General features: G+C 45.9%; 1 long non-coding RNA gene across 1 annotated transcript; it reads left to right on the top strand.

Moving 5' to 3' along the window:
• Positions 1-5,143: 5,143 nt before the first annotated feature.
• Positions 5,144-11,112, top strand: LOC144180631 (uncharacterized). Its single transcript, XR_013324481.1, has 3 exons — positions 5,144-5,380; positions 6,984-7,253; positions 10,124-11,112. It is a non-coding gene; the product is annotated as an uncharacterized LOC144180631 (long non-coding RNA).
• Positions 11,113-22,997: the final 11,885 nt, after the last annotated feature.

Raw genomic sequence — 22,997 nt, 5'->3', positions numbered from 1 at the left:
TACGTTTAACAGCTTACTAAACGGTGTGGTGCAGGTAATCAGTTCTTGGCAATAAATTGGGGATATATACAGAAACTTCGGCCTACTGTTATTACAATTTTATTTTGTAATTTAGTGTTTGCATTAGGTCCTCGAGAAATTAGGCAGGTAAATATTTGGGGCGTCCTGAAAGGAATAGGTATTCACCCCTTTTCCTGTAACTACTATTTTTACCCTTAGCCCGTGTGATAAAATTCACAGAAAGTGATAACTTTGCTCCTCCTTCTGAATACAAGTATGAATGTTTCTGGAGGGTTAAATGCCTACGAGTCATCGCTTCATCGCCATTATCTAGCGTGAGTTTTACTGAGTAGCTATTTGGAGGAACATTCTCTCTTACCCAGTTACAACTGCTGACCACAACCACGTTTTCTAGTAAACATCACCGGTGCTTTTATCGATGCGGCTAAACTAGGTATTTTCGTGGGCTCATAACTTGCGTCGGTGTCAGGATCGGCATCGTTCCAGTAGACGGCAATCATGAGGCCTCCACGAGGAGGCAGCATAAGGTACTCATCAGCAAGCCTTAGGGTAGCGTTGTGTTCGGTGCTTGGCTTCTGCCTGATGGCGTGATTAGCGAAAACGTTGTTGATTTGGACGGCAGATAAATAATAGCCCAGTTTTTTGTGAGAAAGTCGATTCTTAGAATTATGTCGCTGGAGCATTTGGGAAATATTACGCAAGCAGCAGGGTACGTGGTGCCATTTATTCCACTATGGATGAAAGAAAATTTATACAAAGCCCGTTTTTTATTCCAAACTATGCTATGGGGGACCACAACTGAAACAAAATATAACAGGCTCATTGCATTACAAAAGAGAATTTTGTGGATATATTCAGATGATCAGGGCTGATACGGAAATTTGAGGAGAAGTTCTTTGTTTACTGAACATTCAATGCTTCGAGCTGACGAAATCTGTTACATGAAGGTTCTGCAAGCCATTTTTAAACAAAAAAACCCACAATCAAGTTAACGTTAAATGTTCTGGCTACTATCTCAGACATAGAATGCGGTACAATCCAAAAGTAAGAACGATCTCTGGTGAGTTGTCTTTCCTGTACCAGTCAACTTAAATAATAAATAAATTTGGAGAAACATAAACTTTGACGTGACTGAACCCACGTTTAAAAAATAGGTTAAAGAAATGTTACTTGAGGAAAACGCCGGCAATAGCGATATATAATGAAATGTTTGAAGTATATGTCGATATGTTCCCCTAGAAGAAATTAGGAGCATTTACAAACTAAAATACAATATTACATAATTGTGACTTAGTAGAGTAATTGTTGAAAGTTAATCAGCAAGGATTAGTGCGTTTGTCAGGACACTTTGGTCCTTCTGTGCAATTTAAACCTATGCTTTGTATAATACGTAGGAAATGTATTATTGACGGTACTTTCGCGCTATTTTTTATTGTGGTTGTGGTATCAAGTGCAAGTTTGTGAAGAGCACTTTTATTACGTTCACTGGCAATCGAGTGGCTGAGGCCTCTGTCAGGCCACGTCCGCATTCAGTCTGAGCCATCCCTTGGTTTTTCCAAAGAATAAAAATAAAACAAAATCAAAATCAAATCAAAGTTATGGCGACGCGCGATTTAGACGTCCCACTTGTTGTGACGAGATGACCTCCTGCTGTGGGGATATGCGGACCATTTCAGCGGAACACAACTTTCATCGGCTTTGTCGCGAGTGATCCACTCATCATTGAGTAGTCAGCTTCCGTGTCAGAGGGACCATGTGTAGGCCGTGAATGGATCGCCCCACGCCGGACATTGTCGTCCTCACGGTTCTGGTGCTTCGGGGCGTCGTATTTCGGCTTGAGACTGCTTACGGTCGTTCGTTAAGCGTCACCGTGGTCGTCCTCCAGATAATAGTAGGCTTGGTCATGTGGGGTGTGTGCGTTGCTTCGTGCGTTGGTCGTCGTGCTCGCCGGTCAAGTGAGGGCTAGATCCGGTGGTCGATCTGAGGGTGTGCCGTGATCCACGGTGTTTAGTGCATCGTTACGCCGTTGGAGAGTTTTCGTTTTTTCATAGTAGAGCAACTTCACCTCCAGACGTTGCTTGCTTTAGTTTCCCCTACGTGCGCCGGGGGTTTTCGATGCGTAAAGTTTGCGTTGCTGCGACGGCTTGGCGATCAGTATGGGCCGGCCGACGGCGAACGGCGGAAGCGCGCTGGACCTCGGTTGGTGTTGGACAGGTAAGCCTTGATCTCACACACTAAACTTTTTAACACCCTTTAAGGTGCTAAAAGGGTGCACTCAACATTTTGCACCCTTTTTGCACCTTTTAGGGACCAAAACATTGCTCCAGCACCCAATCATGAGGGTGCCACAAATTAAGGGGTGTAAATCTTAACATTTTTACACTCTTTAAGGTGCTAGAAGGGTGTACTGAACTTTTCGCACCCTTTTTGCACCTTCCAAGCGCCCAAATATTGCTCGGGCACCCCACCTCGAGGGTGCCAAAATTCAGGGGTGTAATCAACAGTTTCAAAGGGTGCTATGACCGTTAAAGGGGTGCTAAAATGTATTTCTTCTCGATTGGGGTGTTACCACGGCACCCTATCGTTAGGGTGCCTAAAAGAACGGTGTGTGAATGCAAGCATCCAAAATTGCACAAAAACAGGCTGAATGTTTAAACCGCACATTGCACTATTTCACCTCCCGTTGAGAGGTTTAAATATGAACTCTCCACATAGACCAGGGGAAATGCTCTAAAATTGGTGTTCGTAAATTGAACAAAACGTGCTGAATGCCTAAACTCCACACTGCACTAATCTACTTCTTCGAGTGTATCACAAGGTTCGTTTCGATGTCTGGGTGCACGGGAAGGGAAGGCTACAAAATGCCTCTTGTAGTCCTATAAATAAAACTTTTACGCAAGGCATCTGTGCCCTCAACGAAATCGAATTTACCTAAGAATTTGTTGCCGTATTATTATGCCCCGGGCAAAAAGTCCAACCAGACTTTCTTATTGGGCTCACAGCACGCCTGTGGGGCTAATACGAAGTTCTGTCGGCACTCTATATCGTTCCAATAGCCTAGTCTTCCAAGAGGGAGTTTAACCTTGATAGCGTTTGTGGGGCCAATAAGAAGCTCTGTCGGCACTCTATCGTCCCAACAGCGTAGTCTTCCAACAGGGAGTTTAACCTTGATGGCGTTTACCGACTCGCCAACACGATCAGTGAACGCCAACAGACGCCTTGTTCGTAATCAGCGGTGCGAGCGCGCCATCAGACAGAACTGACAGACGCCCTGAAGGTGGTTTTTAGGGCCTAAACAGCAGCGTCTATGTCTGGCATAGACGCTAGACGTCAACGTTTGTGTTCTGAATTTTCCCTTCAATAAGTAACAGTCAGACGGACGATAACATAACGATGTGAAGATATGCTTTGGCTCATACCACGGCAAGCACAATCGTTTGTGGCTGCAGCCTCGGTTGCTCTTCGTTCCCAACAAACTGAATCGGCTGTACAGCTTTCTTCGAGGGCGTGTATGCAGGGGTTCTATCTTCCTTTTTTGCGCAGGCCGGCGGGGGCGGTCGTGTAAAATCATTTTCGCTCGTCGCTGCCTTAGATAGGGTTGCCACCTTCCCGGTTTTTGACCGGCCCGACCGGTTTTTTAAACAGCGGGACGGTTGCCGGTCCATATCTTAAACCGGCCGTCATCAGCCAGTTTTTTGGCTTTTGTGCCGTGATTATGTCCGTTTTGGTGTTTTATAAGCGTTAATTCAACAACTAAGACGATAAATACGTGTCGACAAGCTGCGCAAAGCACGCGAGCAGAGAAAATATGCTAGCGAGCGCGCTGCCTCAGATGGAGGGGGACCTAAGGGAAGAAGAAAATAATGAAATTCTACCGCCGCGGTCAGCAATTGCGGTTACTTTTCAGGGAAGCGCATGCAGAGCGATTAACCAAGCTCTCAATCACTTTCAGTACAAACCTTATGTTGATTTCTCTCTAAGAAAACACTACAAGAAATGGCACTGCATGTTAAAAACATGGCGTCTTTTTTCAACACATATCCCCCCTCGCCCCCCCCCCCCCCCCGGAAGGCCCGTTTTTTTTTCCGGGGAAAGGTGGTAACCCTACGCTGCTGTTCTGCCTACCTGCTTGCTGTACCTATTACGTCGCCGCCACCGCATGCTTCGGTCGCTTTCTAATAATCCCCACTTGTTACAAACTCAGAGGTTTTCGCACTGTTAGCAGTCGTTTTACACGATGGGTTTGATGCGCCTGACATGCCAGGAGTGACATCGCTTGTAGTATTAGAGCGACGTTGCTTGTCTGCAAGACGGTGCCGGTCAAACAAGCGTTATCAACGCCATAATTCTAACGGCACATTCCATTTATTTCGTGGCTACCGTGGCTTGCGCAGAAAAGGTCGGGTTGACTGCGATAGCTTTTCTTGAGTCAAATAATGGAGCTTTGGCTCAATCGCTTGCAGCGCTAGCAATGCGGCCTCGTCTGCAAGACCGGTGCGTGAGGAACAAGCGTTAGGACAGCCAGAATTTCAAAAATGCAGCATAAACTAGACACAAGCGACAATATTTGTTGACAACTTACGCAAGTATAGAGTTGTTTTAGGCGCCTCGAACACCGCCCGCCGAGATAGCTGATTTTTAACACGTCCGTTTACTGTTTTGTAGGTCAATGGTTCGAGTCCTCGTCATACGTGGTTTTTTTTTAGGTGAGGGTTTCATTAGCTCATTTTTTTACGACCAGGGTAAGCGCCTGTTCCTTGCTTTCTATCACGCCGACATTTCCCGCCCTCTTCCTAAACCCAAATTAGCTCGTTTTCTCGCACCTTCTCTCTTGAGAAGCCCGCCGTGAAAACAAAACCAAACCAAACGTCAAAACCTCTTTACAATATCAGTATATATGTCAATTACTTTATGTGTATTCAATTTTTGTGTTTAGAAACCTTAAATTTAAGTTATAAACACAATTCAGACTTTGAAAGCAGAATGATAATTACCAACATGACAGTACTAACACAATTTTCGTCAAACATAGAGGTGCTGCATTTGAAGTCTGGCAACTATCTCTCACTTTTTGTGTGTTTTTAATGGCGTTTTGTGCCGAGTGGTTGCTGGCGTGATTTGATTAGTTTTATCTATTTCAAGCTTAAATCATAGTTATAAAAGCTTTATGGGTGATGTCTACCCTTCCAACCTACGCGTGTGTTGAACATGGGGACTCCGGAAGAACGATCATCGCCGGATAAAATACTGCGCGTCAAAAGTGGATAACATTGCATCAGAACAAAGCGTGTTCGTGTGTCCGCGAGATGAAGACGACAGTGAAGGAGAATTGTACGTTGGAAACATCGTTTTTGCTCGGGTAAGTACGCATTTTTTATTATGCTGTATTTGGTTGGAACTAGTTCTGGTGTTTATGGGTCATTAATTCGCTAGACCCCCATCTCGTTTGCTTTGAGAGCCTACGTTTGGCGCCCAGTCCACCGTTTCCGCAGAAGTCAGCATCAATTTACGCTGAAGCTAGACCTTGGCTACGATGATCGCGCTGTGGTACACGGCTGCTAATAATTTCACATCACGCAAGGCTCTTTAACACCGGGGCGTTTGTTTATGTGTCTCTCAAACAGTGCCTTTGCGGTTGCAGATCGCAGTCGCAATTTCGCGTGAGTGGCACAACGCTGTGATTAGTCCTCCCTCGTGAATACCCGCGGTATACCAAGAAATAACATGAACTGGAGGTTCCCTGGAAGTGCATGTGAAAAAGCGTACACTTGATTCCATGGCTGGCGTCTTGTAGGTGTTGTGAAACCTCCCCCCCCCCCCTACACGAATTCCGTGCAGTGCGCTTCGCAGCTATTGCGCTCGCGAGACCGGCGACCGTACGCCTCGCGGTCTTCGGGCCGCTATATGTGTGCTGTTCTCGTGAAGCTCGACAACAGCGTCGTGAAATTGCCGTACTCGCTCGCCAACGCACCCTGACAGCGTACGCGTCGACCGGGTGCTGACGGAGTTGTGCTGGAAGAAAAGCAGGCAAGAGATGAGGGCGCACGAGGTGTAATTAATCAGATTAGAATTTACAAAGTGCAAGGTGGAGACAACAGTATGCAAGGGCCGGAAACGGTGAGAGAGTTCGGGCCGCGTTAAACAGATTAGAATTTGCAAAGTGCAACGGTGAGAAAATAGTATGCTAGGGCAGGAAACGGTGAGAGAGTTCGGGCCGCGCCCCAGCGAGCGAGTACGGTAATTTACGTTTCCGAGCTTCACGAGTCCGGCACGAATATGACGACGCCCGTCTGAGAGTTCATAGAGGTATAGAATTCACATACGTGCAAATTGAATGTGAAATGCGCGCATGTGGCCTCGCAGGGAGTTAGCATAGTCTCGGGGTAGTGGGGGAGATTTTACAACGCCTACGAGGCGCCTGCCGATTCCGTCAGAGTAGCTCTCGGGAAGTCTGGGGCTTGATATCAGAGGCATATGTATTGTTTAAATTAGTGCAGAAAATTGAGCCAATTCGCAAGTTCTCATTTTCGGAAAACCGCAGGCCATACAGAGACTAACAAGAAAGCTGTAGGCACTCACTTAACTTTATTTATATTGGTAGAAATGAACGTGCAGATACAAGTCAGACATTGAAATGGAGGAGCCTCAACTATCACACACCAGTTCTGATTGAAAGCAAGGGATACAGATGAGCTGCTAGCATGCGTTCCATGCAAATTAGCTCAGTAGCTAGCTTTGCATATATCATGCATACCCCACTCACAGTACCGGCGGGTCTAATAAATACATTCTTAGGTGACCTAAATTTCCCTTGGGGTGTTCCGGGAATGTTCTTATTAGTGCCTTGGAGGTTACTGTCTTTAAACGATTAAAAATCTACTTGATGTAAGCATTCGTGCTTTGTGTGTGCTCTTCTTGTATTTCAACAAGTGTCAGCACACTCACAGATTATGCACCTGCAGGTGCTGCTGCTGGCTGTCCTGGGTCAGCTGCCTTCCAGTCCAGTTTCAAAGGCTCTGCCAGGGCCTCCCTTGGCCAACCGACACTGCATCTGCTGTACCCAAGTACTTCCTGGCCTTTCGTTGGTGCTCCGTACGCTTTGCCGCCAGGAATGGTCATTCATCCATCATCTGGCCGCTTGGACCACCCGTTCAGAAGTCAGCGCATTTGCTCGACACATCGGTCCAGGCACTGCTGCCATATTGGTGCACCCACCGATTATGTACTTTCAGGTTAGTTATTGCATGTTGTGGAACCTGCCATGATGTATACCTGTTAGCAGTGCTGTGGCCTCTGATTATTTGAAACATTTTCATGAAGCAGTGCTGTGCGTATGGAGCGTGTCATTGCTTAGCAGAGATATTGAAGAGAATCTGGGGCCGACGACTAAAGGGCAAGAAGAGAAATTGAACTGACTTTGAAGAAATATTCGTATGTAATCAAGCCAAACAAACATTTAGGATCTTTGGATATGGTTTTAATCTTGCAATATAAACTGGTCTACTTTAGATCATAGTGGTATTAATCATACTATACTGAAAAGTACATCCCGCAGTCTGTAGAATTCTGACAGCGCTTTTTTCGCAGTCTTTCATGACAGGCACTATTCTCAATGGTTGGAAGATAGTCGAGGTAGCACCAATCTTTAAATCAGGAGACGGTACTTCACCATTAAATTTCCCTAACGAGCACCATATGTCAGGTCGGGAAACATTTCATCCACTCTCAGGTCGCTAATTATTTATAAAATCACAATATCACATTCGAGTATCACCACGGTTTTCACAAGGGTTACTTGCGAAACGCAACTTTCAGGATGTGTTCACGATCTACATTGATCCATTGACGCAGGCTTACAAACTGCGGTAGTTTTTCTCGATCTTTCTAAAGCATTCAATCGCATTGCACATCACAGACTACTTCTCAAACTTCACCCTAATGTCCTCACTTGAGCGAAAGATTTTCATTCTTCTCAAATGCAGTTTACTTCTAATAACTATATACTTCTTTTGCTCGTGCCACTTTGTTGTCCCCCCAGGCAGGTTGCTTGGTTTATAGTCCATGTTGCATATCCTCCCATGTAGGTCTATTTGCAGATGATGTTGTTTTTATCACACAATTTCTTTCAACTACTACCGTCAATGCTTTCAATCTGATCTTAACACGATTAACTCCTGGTGCTGCAAATGGCTAATGTCGCTTATCTCTAAAACAAAGTGCATGACTTTAAAGGTGGCAAGTCTCGAATTGTAAATACTTGCTTCGTTAACAACAGCCTGATTACCTCTTGAGACAAAGGTGTTTTGGTAGGCCGGTAGGGGAGGGGGGATTGCATGGTGGATTTCAAAAGGTACATCCATTGGGAAAATAAGACGTGTGATTAATATTTTCATTTGCACTCCAAAACTCGCTTTATTTCATATGTTTAACCCACTGCAGTGGCTAGGGTGGTGTGCTGTGGAGGCGAATGTCGGTTAGATACCGCTTGGTGTGGCCGCTTTTCAGATGGAGGCAACACGTAAAGACGCCCGTGTTTTGAGATGTCGATGCGCACAAAAATACCCAGGTGGTCAAAATTAATGCGAAGCCTTCCCCTACAGTGCTCCCCATATCCCAAGTGTAGCTTTGGCGTGTTAAGCCACCGTTTTTTTCGTGTTTTTGGTATATTACCAGCAGCAGTAGCAGGTGCAACTTAAAAGTAAAATTATACATAATGTTTCCAAGAGCTAAATATAAAGGCCATATTGAAGTGCGTTTATGGGTCTATCTCATAGCAGTAGTGAAAGGTTATATACTCTGGTGCAGGTTAAGATCGGCAATGGCTCATGTGGTGTAGTCCAGTGTTTGACGGAATGCCGTGTAGGCAGGTAAAAGCATTATTGCAGTGATGAAACGTAGGTCACTGACCAAGTCAAGAAAGCCATTTAACGGTTTGTTGCTTGTTCACGGTGAGCATGTGTCGTGGAAAACGAAGCTAAATATTGGGCATTACGCGGCGCAATGAGTTTGCATAGATATGGTGCAGATTGCCATCCATTATGTTGATAATGTTGGGCGTCGTCTGAACGATGAGGGACTCGAGCAGTAATCGAGAAGATAGATTGCACTCAGTTGTCAGTAATTTTGTCTTGTTCCAGTCGACCACGTGTCCTGTCCTCTCACGGTGCTCTGCCAGTGGACTTGTTTTTGCATGGCCCTTGTTCACTTCGTTCCAGTGCTGCATTAATCTTCTGTGCAGATTGCCCGTTTCGCCAATGTACACTGATTTGCATTCAGCGCATGGAATCTAATAAACAATACCCGGAAGCTTGGAGCGTGAGAGGGGGTCTTTCACGCTGACAATGTCAGAACATAGCTTGCTAGTGGGCACATGCACGATGTATGCACTGCGTTTCTTGAAAATGTGTGCGAGAGTTTCACCGATGTGTGGGACGTAGGTAATTGCTGCACGTTTTGATGCAGTCCTTGTGGCTGCCTAAAGCATTATATTCAGAAAGAAGCGAAGAGGGCGACTAGCAGGAATCTGCATTGACATTAGCAGGCAGAAGCGTCTACAAGGCCTATGTCAAAACGTGCTGCAATTCTCGTCCTACACATCAATCAAGCTTTTGCACGCATTTTCAAGAAACACATTGTGCACATCATTCACGTGCCCACTAGCAAGCTATGTTCTGACATTGTCAGCGTGAAAGACCCCCTCTCATGCTTCAAGCTTCCAGGTGTTGTTTATGTTTTGAACGATAAAAGGGCCATTTAAAGGTGACACCTCCTTCCTTGCCGATTTCTGATGCCTGATTGTTCAGTTTGTGGGGATAAGTTTAGCAGATTGCTCACATGTCTAACCTGTATTTGTGCTTGAGCAGTCAAACGCTGATGTTAGCAGTGAAGTAGGTGAAAACTGTACTTTGATTGTGGTTGTGGGCAGATTACTTACATTGTGTTAATTCGTAGAAAAGCAAAATTGAGGTAACCCTGCTAACTGTTCCACATTGCAGCATTTTATATGCAAACGTTAAGGAGTTCAGCTGCTTGTTAAAGGTGAAATAAACAGTGGTACAAAAAGAAGAGCATCTACTATACAGAAATATCTTCACAATCGCAGGATGCCAACGGTCCGCCTACCAACTTGTGTCCTGCATCGTTTCTGCTGGCTGGAGCGGCTCATGGAACATTTTCCAGCTTCTCAAAGTTTGTGGTCAAGCGCTCCTCCATGTGAAAGATGCCGCAGAGGGATCTTTTGTTTTAACGCCACAATTTCTTGTGCTCAGCAGCTAATTTACTCGTAAGGCTTTTTAAATATTCATCACCCAAGAGGGCATGTTACCTTCGTCTTCGGTAGAATGTGTCTGCACTCGGGTTATTTGTGACAGAAACAAGTGAACCGCGTCATGAGAGTCATTGAGGCCTTGTTGATTGTGCATGCTTCTGAAATGACATTTTCATTCGGCTGAATACTTTCCAAATATTACGAGTTGTGAACAAATTATGGTAAAAGTCATGATTAGTTGTACTACAGTGCAGGAAGGAAATGCCAACATACGTTTTAAGCACCTCTGATATTGCAGATCGTTGGCTGGTGAGCAATAAAACAAAACTGAATTTTTTTTTTAAAGTAAAATCAAATATTCATTGTCACCAGTGCATGACCATAGTAAAAGCTATCTAGTCACGAAATTTAGAATTAGACACGAAATGCCAAGAAAAATAGGGAAATAAACTAGACAGCTCGCTACAATAAACCAATTCGTAAAATTCCTCAATGTCTATAAAGTGATGATTCAGGCGGGTTAGTTAAGGTGTCAGTGGGTTTACACACCCAACTTGCAGGGAAGCACATGAGCTCTCAATATTAACATGTTTTTAGTGAAGACAGTCTTCCTTCATTAAGCTGCTTTGCACATTGATGCCAGTCTGATAAATGTAGTCCTGAATTTTTGTAATGATGAATCTTTGTATGGGAACCATGTATTTTTATATGATGTCGCTGTGTATTTCTGAAACTGTATCTAGTCACCAATTCCAATTTGTTGTGGTCAGGTTTTTTCAAATAATTCGTAGCTTTTTTAACAATTATGGTATATTTTCTGTGCCTAAAGGCCTCATTGCATGTTTAGCCCATGTAGTGTTGAAAGCGGACATTTTGCTTCAAAGTGGAATGTCGGGCTAGCAACATGGTACTTTGCGTGGTGCTCACTTTCATTCATGCCATTATTTTTTATATTATCATTTAAAATAAAAAAGCCAACCATTTTGCTGTCGTTTTAATTTTGTCACCTACTTTATACTTTCTTTAAGAGAACGACGGGACAAACTTGTACTGTCATTCTGTTTTAACTGTTTCCTGTGTTTACCACTGGTTTTTTATGCATTCAAACATTTTTTATGAGTTTGTTGAACAGTGATTAGTTCAGGTGCTCAAACAATTTTTGGCTGCGAAGGCTCCCTGTAGCATTTATATAAGTGCTCTCTGCTGTATTTTTGAGCCAATACCCCATCACCAGTCTTCATGAGGTGGTCTTTTGTAGAAATGAAGTTGAAATAAATATTTGTTTGCATTGCTTTACATGTTTTGAAAGAATTTCTTGTTCATTCTTGTTTCTTTCAACCCTGTTTCAGAATCCTGCTTAAGGAATTTCCTCTGTTATTTTTTTTCAGAACCAGGAAGGGTGCTCATCCTCGGTTCTTGCTGAAGCAGCAGTATCCATACTTCACACGTGAGCTCTGAACACACAGTAATTATGGTATGAAACATTCTACCAGCATAAGCTTGCTTTGTAGAGGTAATTTTAGATGTCAAAGCTCTTGACAGTGTAGCCCAATGTCTGGTGTAACGCGCAATGTCTACAACTTGTAAAAATTAATTTTGTGGCTATAATGTTTGAGATTCTTTTAAAATGCACGTCAACTACTATTAAGAATCACTGTCTAAATTGGCAGCCATTTTCCTGGTGGATACAGAAAGTGAAAAAGCGCATGTGTAGAGATTTCACTGCACCTTAAATGTCCCAAATTTGCTAAAGCTAATCCAGAGCCCTCCCTGTGGTGCACTTCATATCCCATGTACAGTTTTGCGTAAAAATAGCTAAAAATTTATGATCAATTTAAACTTATTTTAATGTTTTTAAATGCAAATTTTCTCAGTTTAAGCTGCTATATTTAGAGTAAAATATTTTTTAACAATTATATAGCTACCAAAGGTTTACAGAAAAGATTTTTGCTTTTGGTTATGCACCTTCTTATCAAAAGAAAAATGTTGTTAACAAAGGCAGAAGAAACCCAAATATGGAAATTAGCAAACCCAAAAGCTGCGGATAGACTGAATGTTTTGTAGAGAATCTTTTGCTGATTTCAGTTCTAGTCAACTCTACAAAATTCTATCGACGTAGAATGCTTGCCTTGAGGCACGTCGTAATACTAGCCAAAACTAATGGGCCCCGGCTGTTGGCTTTTCATTTGCAACAGTGACAAATGACCCCACATCTGCCGGCAGGGACATAATGCAAGGCACCATGTACAAGCTAGCCTCATGATAAAATAATGTTTTATGAACCATGACATTACATTTCAACCATGGGCTCCACCAGGGAACTTGTATGCATTGTTCTGTGATGTTTGCAGTTCTTGTTATTGCTAAGTGGGGTCATTTAGTCTAAATGTATGGTTATAAAACCCCATATACCACCAAACCTTGCACGTGCTGTACCATATGAATATTTGTTCTTAAAGAAAAAAGAATAATGCAAACGAAAATAAATGGCTTGGGTACCCAACTTTTATAAGTAGATTATAAGCCGCAGTAAGGAGGGAACTATATTATGAGCCGCAGTACGGAGGAAACAATACATTTTGCATTTGGTCTTCCTTCATATTGAACCTTCCTGCTCAGCTCAAGAATAAGGCACTAAACATTGCAGGTAGCTACCGTAATTGGAAGTTTGATGCAATACAGAGAAGCCAAGGGTTTTAAGGTTCAAGGAAGTTTTGTGTGGTTGAAGTGTTGCACACCTAATTGCTTTCACTGCATAGCATGATTATGCTGTGCAGTGAAGCTCGAAGGATGTGTACTGCAGTTCGGCAAAGTGAACATATAATTGGTTTTTTACGAAGTTTTGGATAATCAACTACCTCTAAAGTTATAACTCTGTACTGAGATGTGGCTCCTGACTCTTTAAATATATGTTATAACAATCGGTGACACAAGTTCAAGGAAATTATCAGCTGACGTTGAGCTTCAATAGAATGTCTCACAGAACCGAGCTTGGAAAGCATGAATGTTTCATACCATAATCGTGTGTCATATTGTGCAATATGTGGTCTCACACCTGCTGCACCATTTGTGAACCGAGAATGACGCACCCTTTTTGTACCCCTTTAGGTGGGTGCTTTTGCAGAAGATGCTCCTACAGATTGGAGTGCTATGTAGCACCCTAGGATACTTTTAGGTCGAAAAGGGTGTTATAAGGCACCTGTCTTCTGGGGTGCTTCACAAAGGGTGCTCCTGCGGCGACAGAATCCAAGCACCCTAAAGGGTGCAAAATTTTCAGTTTTTAGGGTGCTCCTGCGGCGACAAGCTGAAGCACCCTTTTGGGCGTAAAAATTTTTAGTGTGCAGTAGCACGCTCGCCGGGAAGGGGGTGTCGTGCTTTGACTTTGAACCCTAGCAAACCGAGCCTCGTGTGGGGGCAGTGACGGCAGATGTGCTCGGTTTCTCCCAAGTGGTAGCATGGAGGTCTTCGATGGGTGTGCACCCCACATTGGTGTTCTTCGGGTTTGGCGGTCGGACAGGTGACGAAGGAGGGTAGTTCGGAGCCTCCGGGCGACTAGACACGGGCGGGGGAGGATGACGTACACAGCGGCGTAGGTCATGGCTTGCGGCTCGATGGGCCCATCCGGCGTCGGAGAAGAGACCCGTGCTTCGTGCACTGCTTCCCGAATGACATCGCTGAGGTGGGCGATGGTGTGTTTTTGGTGTTTTTGTCAGGAAAATTATCTGACAGCCTTCACGAACGACGGCGCAGATTGTTTCCGCAACGCGTCCGTCGCTAATCCGGTGACGTTGACGGGATTTGCAAAAATGCGTTGAGTATCCAATCGTACTGTCCTTAGCCTGTTTCGAAGGTCTTCTGAGTCATGGCAGCATCGGTCACGAACTCGGCGACGGTTGTCGGGGGGGTTGCGAATGAGTACAGCGAAGACCTCTTGTTTAACGCGACACACCAGAAAGTGCAGTTACTTCTCTTCTGCCATTTCGGGGCCAGCCCATTAGAACACCAATTAGGTTTCTTCAAAGAACGCAATAACACCTTCATGGAGGTGTTTGGTTCGCGTCTGCTCTAACAGCGCAGCTCGCTCTTGACGCGCAACAGTTTTGAACGTTTTCAAAAACTTCCATTATGAAGATGCTCCATGATATTAGCGCACTGTCGAGGGTTGTACCCGCGGTATAAAAACACTTTCCTCAGGGTTTATTCGTCATCCCACCGGTGGAAAAGTCGGACGCGCTCCAGCTTCTTCAACTACTCCTCTGGGTCTTCCGCAGGGGATCTCCGGAACTCTAATCTTTTCTGGGGCTGTTAGACAACCGCGGCGGATGTACTCGCAGGGTCCGTCATTGTCGCTGTCTCCGCTTTCACCGACCTATACTGAAGAAGACTGTATTCGAGGCAGCGGGGGGGGGGAGGAGGGGGGTGGAGGTTGGACAGACTTTGCAGTCGACTGCTTGCAGGGATGGACTTTCTTTGCGACTTGCCGATGGCATCAGGTTCATGTTTCCAGCACGCCTGCAATATGTCCAGCAGCCAAGGACAGCGCAGGTTCCTTCAAATAATTGCGTCGATTGGAGCAAACTTGTGCTACGCTAATAGATAGTTTAGCTGACCGTTTTCGACGGTCCGCTCCGCTATAGGCGGCCCACTCATCGCAACCGGAGGCAATGCCGTTCGTGGCCAAGTGTGGCACGCATGCGCAATAGCGCTCCCGCTTCCTATCGGACCGTTAAAAACGGTCAGCTAAAACTCACTAATATCTCAAAGAATACTCAGCGGCGAAGGAGCAGTCTGCAAAGTGACATGTGCAGGCGAGTGTCGGCGATTCAAATGCCGCGGTATTTGCCCGGCGAGCATTAATCTTTCCGTGAGTTCAGTCTGAAACCGTCCAATCAGATATAGAACATTGGCGATCAAGGACGAATAGTAATTCTACTGACGACAGGCGATAAGCTTCTGCGATCACAAAAGATAGTTGTGGGTGGTATACAAAAGAAAGTGTCGAAAACCCACGCCTTCTTCTTAGTTATGAGAGCGACAGGCGGTAAGACGCTGGAAACAATACAATCAAACAGACCAGGGGGTACATACACTATACAATGTTATATATATATATATATATATATATATATATATATATATATATATATATATATATATATATATCTATATATATATATATATATATATATATATATATATATATATATATATATATATATATATATATATATATATATATATATAAGAGAAGAAAAACTTCGAACAAGGTAAAAAAGCACAATTGTGGCCTACGTTTCAGCAAACAGAACTTGCTTTCGTCAGGGCAATCTCTCGCCTGGCAGGCACGGTTTATATAGGGGTAGGACCCCAGGTGAAAAGAGAGGGAAAGATGGAAGAGAAATTGAGCAAGCTGATTGGTTAGGGAGTATATCGGGGGAGATGTTGAGGGGGAAAGAAGGTTGTATAGTTTGAGCTGCGAGGTAAGTCACAGGAAAGTCAGGCGGAGGGGGGAGGGGTTAATTCCGGGATTTTTTGGAGAGAACAGATGAGAGGGTGTTTGTTGAAGCGCTGCAGGTGCATGCGGAAAGGTTCCCAGAACCGCTGGAAGCAACCAATCAGCTTGCTCAATTTACCTTCCATCTTTCCCTCTCCTTTCACCTGAGGTCCTACCCCTATATAAACCGTTCCTGCCAGGCGAGAGATTGCCCTGAGGAACTCTGCTGAAACGTAGGCCACAATCGTGCTTTTACCTTGTTCGAACTTTTTCGTCTCTTTCTTGTGTTCCCTACCATCTTCAAAGTTCTACTACTCCCTATATATATATATATATATATATATATATATATATATATATATATATATATATATAACAAATACAATCTACAAAAAACTGACATCTTAGTCTTATAAATAACTGCCATGTGGGCTAGAAGATAATGCCCTAGATGTCACTTTTGGCCGCAAAATGATCTTCTGCACGCATATCAAGGTTATTATTCCCAGAATTCCCCTATAACTTGGCGTCGTGTTTCGCATATCTAAAGCATTTCAAGAATTTGAATTCTCATCTCAAGTTCTACACAGGTATGTGTCACCCTTAACTTGAGTATGCATCTCTAGTCTGAACGAGCTTGTGCACGACAAACGGCGTGCTAATTGAGAGGGTACACAAAGTTAATATCTATTTTTAACCATCCATTCTTGGCTAGCAACATTTATAATCTTAGATCTGCTTTTCCTTCTTAAACATGTTCTCCTCCCAGTGTCTTGTAGTGAGCTGCAACGTGTTCCTCTCCCCCTGCCAGTGCTTAGTGCATTTGTTTACCTCTGCTCCCAGCATTTTCAAGTGTTGCTGAGCGAGCAATCGGCCGCAGTGGTGGCGATGATAGCAGACCCGCGTCGGTCTCTAACTCGCGCTCGCGAACTGCGGAAGCGGAGGTATCCGCGCTATCTCAAGCATGTTATTTTTGGGCGTATTAGGAATCGCGCCCTTGCCCTCCTTACGGTTTTAAATCTCGAACGCTTGCATTCTGGAACGAAATCGTTCGAAGGCCTTGAGCTCCATATTTTTTTTTCCCAGCAAAAACTCACAAGGCTGGAATGCCTGTACGAGCCACAGTAACCGAGCGCGATTCATGGCACCATGCCGTGTCGAGTTTTTTGCGAAAGCATATGGCAGCACTGACAATTGTTGACCATTTCCGTGTACATAACTAAGGGGAGGTGGTGACTTTATTGACCGAGCGAAACACAGCAACGTGTTACGCGTTTGTTGTGGACATAGAGGACTTGTTCTATTCATTGCCGAACGAGCACCCAATGACTTGCGTTAGAACTACTATTGTTGATGACAACGACGAAGTTTCGTTCAGAAGCAATGCTGGCATTCTCATGGAGAGCTTTTTAGATATATTATGGTTTTGTTTGTGCTCCACGGTTGTTTCTTTTGGGAAAGGTTCTTTTGTGCAGACGTGTGTGTTAGGTATCCGGTGTAGGGTGGCTCCAACACTTAGTGACATTTTTTTAAGAAAAAAATGACAGAGCGTCAGAACTAGACTTCGACGCGCTTGCACGACATGTCTTTAGATAAATGAATGACTCTTTCGTATTCCTGGAACTTGCTCTTTTTACCCGCTCTATGACTGAGGCGTTCAAATAGTTCGAACAAAGGGGCACGTCTGAAATTCTACGAAATGATGTGCTACAATTCCTAGTCTTTTCTCTCCAGCCTCACAAGGATTATAGGTGCTTGTCATATTCCTCCGACCAGTGAAACCAGGGATAAAGTTTTATTATCCACATTCCAAGATTGTTAGCAACGGGTTCGCGACTTAGTGGCCAACGCTAAAGAAGTCCTTTGCTCATGTTATAAACGAACATTTTTCGCGTACTATTGCCAGATTGGAAGCGGCAGGTTTCCCGTGCTTGGACCTTGCTTTCCTGTCACAATGCTTGTTGAATCGATTGAAGTAAGACGAAAAGACTGGCCAGAATGCCGCGGCAGAGCTTTAAGATAGGCGAGGGAAAATCGCTGTTATTCCATATTGGAATTCTCTTTCGCACCGCAGGAAACAGGTTGCCAGCAAGTATGACGTTATGTCGTCTTCCGTTGAGGCAAGAAACTGGGAAGTGTGTGCGCCACTATTGCCCGAAGATTGCAGGAAGGAGCAGCCGCTAGTGGTGGGGAAAAGTGCTCCTAAAAGCACGAAAAACATTTCGCCAACTGCGTTTGTTGAGTTGTGTACTTCATACCCCTGCATCCATGTGACGGCAAGCACATCGGAAATATTGTACGATACCTAAACTTCCACTTATGGGAACATGCCGCGTCTCTAAAGGGCGTACCATCTTCGAATTTGTTCTGCCACTGCAAAGAGTGCCGCTGCACTCCGTAGTTTAATCGGGCAGTCACGAGGATGAGATGCAAATGCCATCAAACCAGGGAAATCGCCGAAGCTTATGAGACTATCAAAAGCAGGGCCACATGCATGAGCCAAGTCAATTTCGATAAGAGATGATATGGTTGTCTTACTAGAGAAGTTGCGTATATAACTGGTTACATGAGATACGTTTTACTGCAAACCAGTACATGTCTAACCCCACATGTTTTACTTCCGGTGTCATCGATTTACTTGGCGGCGCTCCGGGGCCCCTCCTTACAACCGCTGAAACCAATTTCACAAGTACTTTCCCCTCGCCTCCACCGATGTCCTTTTGGCAAGTTGCGCAGTCGGCAGCTAACGGCAGTATGCGGTTATCGGATTATTGCGAAAAATAAACAGAAGCATAGAGAGGCGTAAAAAAATGCACTGACGAATACTACCCTTTTTAATATTAAATTTGTGCGCACAGTTCTCTGTCGCGGCGCATTTTTGCAACGCCTGAGGAATTGTTCGTGTGACCAGCGCACGTGCTGCGGCGGCTTGCGCTACTCTGCTGCTACGTCGCAGTGCGCCGCCGCCGCCTGCCAACATGTCGCAAATCGTTTTAAGTGCGAATGCACTTTATAAGCGACCCCAAACCATCCACCGCCGGCGGCGGCGGCGGCGGCGGCGGCGTCCGCAGTGCTCCTCTATATTTAAAAAAGAAACAGCATCCGGCGCTAGGTTTCGATCCGAGGACTTTGCGGCCGCAGCGCGACGCTCTACCGACCAAGCCACGGACGCGACGCTGATATCAGTGTTAGTGACGTGCCTTATATCTTTAACGCATTCAAACTACGTCGTCAGCGGCGTGCGTTGGCGACTCAGCGGCGTTATAGCGGCTTGATAACTGCGTGGTGTACACGTGATACTACAAACCCGATGGAAGAGATGGAAGAGAAGGCGGCGAGGCGGTGGGCTGCGGGGGCCGAGCGCAAGCGCCGCAAGCGGGCCGACAACCGTTCATTCGCACTTTCACATTCTCCCCCTCGGGGAAATGCGGGGGAATTTTGTGAACCTCCCGCGCAATTGTCACGTGGTTCGGATTCGCCCCGGAAAAGAGAGCAACGTGAGTGTTTTTGGATATCGTGTTGCAACCTCCCGCGCAAACGTCACAAGGTTTGGATTAGCGGAGAATGAAACAGCGTCAGGGGAAAGTGTCAGGGGGAGGGCACTCCTTGGTGGCGACACTTTAAACGTGTGAGAGAAAGGCAGTTGGAGAGATGACGCTGTAGCCGCACGTGTCGTACTCCACTTCCCCCTTCGCTAGACGCTCCTCTCCGTTTTCTTTCTTTCGTCGCTGCTGCGTTCGCTCACTTGATTCCGGGGACATAAACAGACGCCACTCCCCCGAAGCCACAGAGCAAGAATACATAGGAGAAGAAACGCCCATTGCGGCCGGCACGATGGAGCGACGAGATAATGTCACAATGATAACTACGGCGACCTACGGAGCTCCGCAGCTGCGGCGGCGAACAATTTTACTGCGGCACCTGGTTGAATGTTTTAAAAGCAATCACGGCAGGACTGGAGGAGCAGCGAGCGTGCCCGCCCGCCACTCCTCCAGCCCGGCCGTGAAGCAATACTGTTGTCTTCAGCATTCGCCACAAGGCGTGAATCGCCATGCGCTCGAGCTGCTGCGCGACGCGGGCAACGCGGGCATAGAACACGCGTTTATCTCGGGCGTAGTGCGCGCGCGCGCGAGCGCGCGTCATCGTCCCGCAACGTCGGTGATGCTGGCACTTTTCAGTGCACTGTCGCATAACCAATAAATTGGCCGGTGCACTCAACTCGCTGCGAGCGCATCGCACGCGAGATAAGGCCGTGCCGCCGCTCGAGGGAGCCCCGAAAAATAGGAGCATAAATCAGCCTGGAATCGGAGCACACGAAACGCGCCTACAGTCTTACGCCTCAAATGTAACAGCTTGTTTTGTGCAAAAGTGATCTCTCTTTTCACAGTGTTTTCCGAATTCCGTTGACCGGCTGCAAGGTTTATGACCATCTACAAAGTGTAGAAAAATGAGACACAGGTGCTTCGTCAAAAACTGTAAGAGTGGGCACAAGGGGTGCAAAGAGACGGTGAGCACCTTCAAGGCACCCGATGATCCGCAACAATTGGAGGCATGGGCCACGGCCATTGGAGGCGACCGGAAGCTGACATCCAAGCACTACATCTGCGAGAAGCACTTCGCCAGCGACATGATAAAGCGGGACAAGTACTATGGTGACCTAGGCGGGGAAGTACTGCTAGACCACCCGAAAAGACCGAAACTACTTCCAGAGGCTGTTCCGCGCAGGCGTCTTTTTTGTCCACCTGCACCGAAAAAGAAACGACCTCATCGGGGACCGTCAGCAGGTGACTCTTATCGGAACACCAAGACCACGAAATCAAGTATGCACGACCAGCCAACAACATCTGCTTCAGGAAGCACCAGCGCTGCCAGCAGTGGCCTGCAAGTGGACGTAGCTTCAGCGGGGCTTGCACGACGTCCGCACATTCTGCATTAGGCGGAAACCGCACCGATTCCTATTCAGCCGATGAGTCTCGCGCGGATGCCAGTAACACTAACCCTGGTGGGCCACTCGGCCCTGAAGAAAAAGAATGCAGCAGTCGAATGCCCGCGTCGATTGACAGCAAGCCACCTGAGCAATGCTTGTCGCTTCGTCAATATATGAAGGAGGGGGCCGTCAAATTGCCTAGTTCAGCGTGGAATCGGCATGAAATCAGCATGGAAGGAATCGAAAGTGTTTGTTTCGCAGAACTGAGAAAGCCGTGGCCAGCATCACCAGCTTTTATGTTTAAAAGCTTACAGGTGACAGTGCATGCAGGACAGCTGAAGGTGAGCCAATACATTTTAGAACGCGAAGTTGGCAGCAAGATCAACCCGTTGCACTCCCACATCTCTGAGCAGCTAAACATAGCATGGATGCTTGCCGCTTTCCATGAATGTGCTGTATGCAGCGGTAGACCAGAAGGGAAGAAGTTTCCTGGCATACAATTAGAATGCGCTGCAGTTTACAGGTTGGATGTTTGGAGGCACAAAACTTGTTCCTTGCTTCTTGGAGCTTCTGAAATCCAATGCCTATCATGCCAATCTGTGGACAACACTCTGCGTGTTCACAAGGCGCGAAAAGAAAAGCGCGTCAAGCCAGCAAGAATACGTGTAATGGCAAGTTCTTTGAGAAAAGCGAAATTTGAGGCTTTGCGAAAGCAGCGCCTTGCCTGCTATCACTCAAAGCAGAGGTTGCAAAACAGAAAGGATGCACTGACAAGTGAGCTCCGCAAATGCAAAGAGCGATTGAATGACCTGAGAGATAGCGACCTAGAAGGCTTGGCGAAGAAAGCGGAGCTGCCGGAAGCGCAAATCGTGCTTTTGACGGAATGCGTAGCGGCTGCGAAGGCAACGTCAAAACAGGCCAGGCGCTATAGAGACAACTGGCTGCTACTGTGTCTTCTTTTGCAGATTCGTTCGCCGGCCGCCTACCGATTTCTTCGGGGCAGTAACATACTACCCTTACCGTGTGTGAAGACGGTGAGAAAGTACGTTTCTGCCGTAGGGATGAAGTGTGGTTTTGATGCCGAGTTTTTTTTAGCCCTAAAAAAGAAGCTCGAAGCAAGATCCGAGTTCCAAAAGCATGGTATGCTTCTCTTCGACGAGATTCAAGTACGAGAAAGAAAATGTGTTGAGTCGAGAACGCTAACCTACATTGGGTTCGTCGACAACGGTAATGGTAATGGCGAAACATCTGCCTTGGCCAACCACGCTCTCGTGTTTATGTTTTGCCCCTTCGGGGAAAACTACGCCCAACCAATTGGAGTATTCGCATCAAGAGGGGCCACAAAAGGAACGGTGCTGAGCCAGTTGGTGCTGCAGGCTATTGTCATGTTAGAAGAGGCAGGAGCGATCGTTGACGGCATCGTTTGCGATGGAGCAAGTACCAACAGGAAGATGTGGACCTGTCTTGGTGTCAGCGGTAAACTTGGCGCAACAAAGCACTTCTTTGAATACCCGATTTCTGAAGACAGAAAGGTGTACGTGTTCTCAGATGTACCGCACCTCTTTAAGTGCATTAGGAATAGACTACTGAGACAGCGCCTGCTCAAAGTAAAAGGCGAGTGGGTGAAATGGTGGTTTTACGTTTCGGTCTACAAAGAACACCTGAAGAATGCAGGTGGCTTGAAGGTATGTCCCAAAATAACAAACCGCCATGTAAACCCCTCAAACATGGACCTAATGCGAGTCAAACTTGCAACTCAAGTGTTCAGTCGGTCTATGGCTTCGGCAGTCAAGTACTACACACAGCGCAACGTGTTCAATGGGGCGGAGGCCGCGGGCACCATCGCGTTTACTGAACACATGAATGACCTATTTGACGCAATGAACAGGTGTCATCCTAGCGAAGCTGTGCGCAAAGGACGCAAGGACATTTCTGGAATGATCAAATCCCTTAAGTGGCTTGATGAATTGGAACGGGAACTGTTGTCTGGAGATATCATCAAGGACATGTTTCTTACTCCATCAACCGCCGAAGGCCTTAGGGCAACCATCTTGTCTACATTGGATCTGACAGAACATCTGCTGACAGAATACGGGCTCAAATATGTTCCTACAGCAAAATTTATTCAGGATCCCGTCGAACGATTTTTTGGAAAATCCCGCCAAGCAGGAGGTGACAACGACCACCCTGATATGCCGACGTTTCTTTAACTGTACAGAATGCTCGCCGTGTACGGCCTCCTAGAGCCGCCTAAATTCTGGAACTGCGATGCACGACAAGAGAGGCCA

Source organism: Haemaphysalis longicornis, unplaced genomic scaffold (assembly GCF_048455015.1).
Source record: "Haemaphysalis longicornis isolate Haplotype H1 unplaced genomic scaffold, Haemaphysalis longicornis Haplotype H1 scaffold_4, whole genome shotgun sequence".
Classification (NCBI taxonomy): domain Eukaryota; kingdom Metazoa; phylum Arthropoda; class Arachnida; order Ixodida; family Ixodidae; genus Haemaphysalis; species Haemaphysalis longicornis.
The sequence above is the reverse complement of the archived record's forward strand: the minus strand, read 5'-3'. Positions and strand labels throughout refer to the sequence as shown.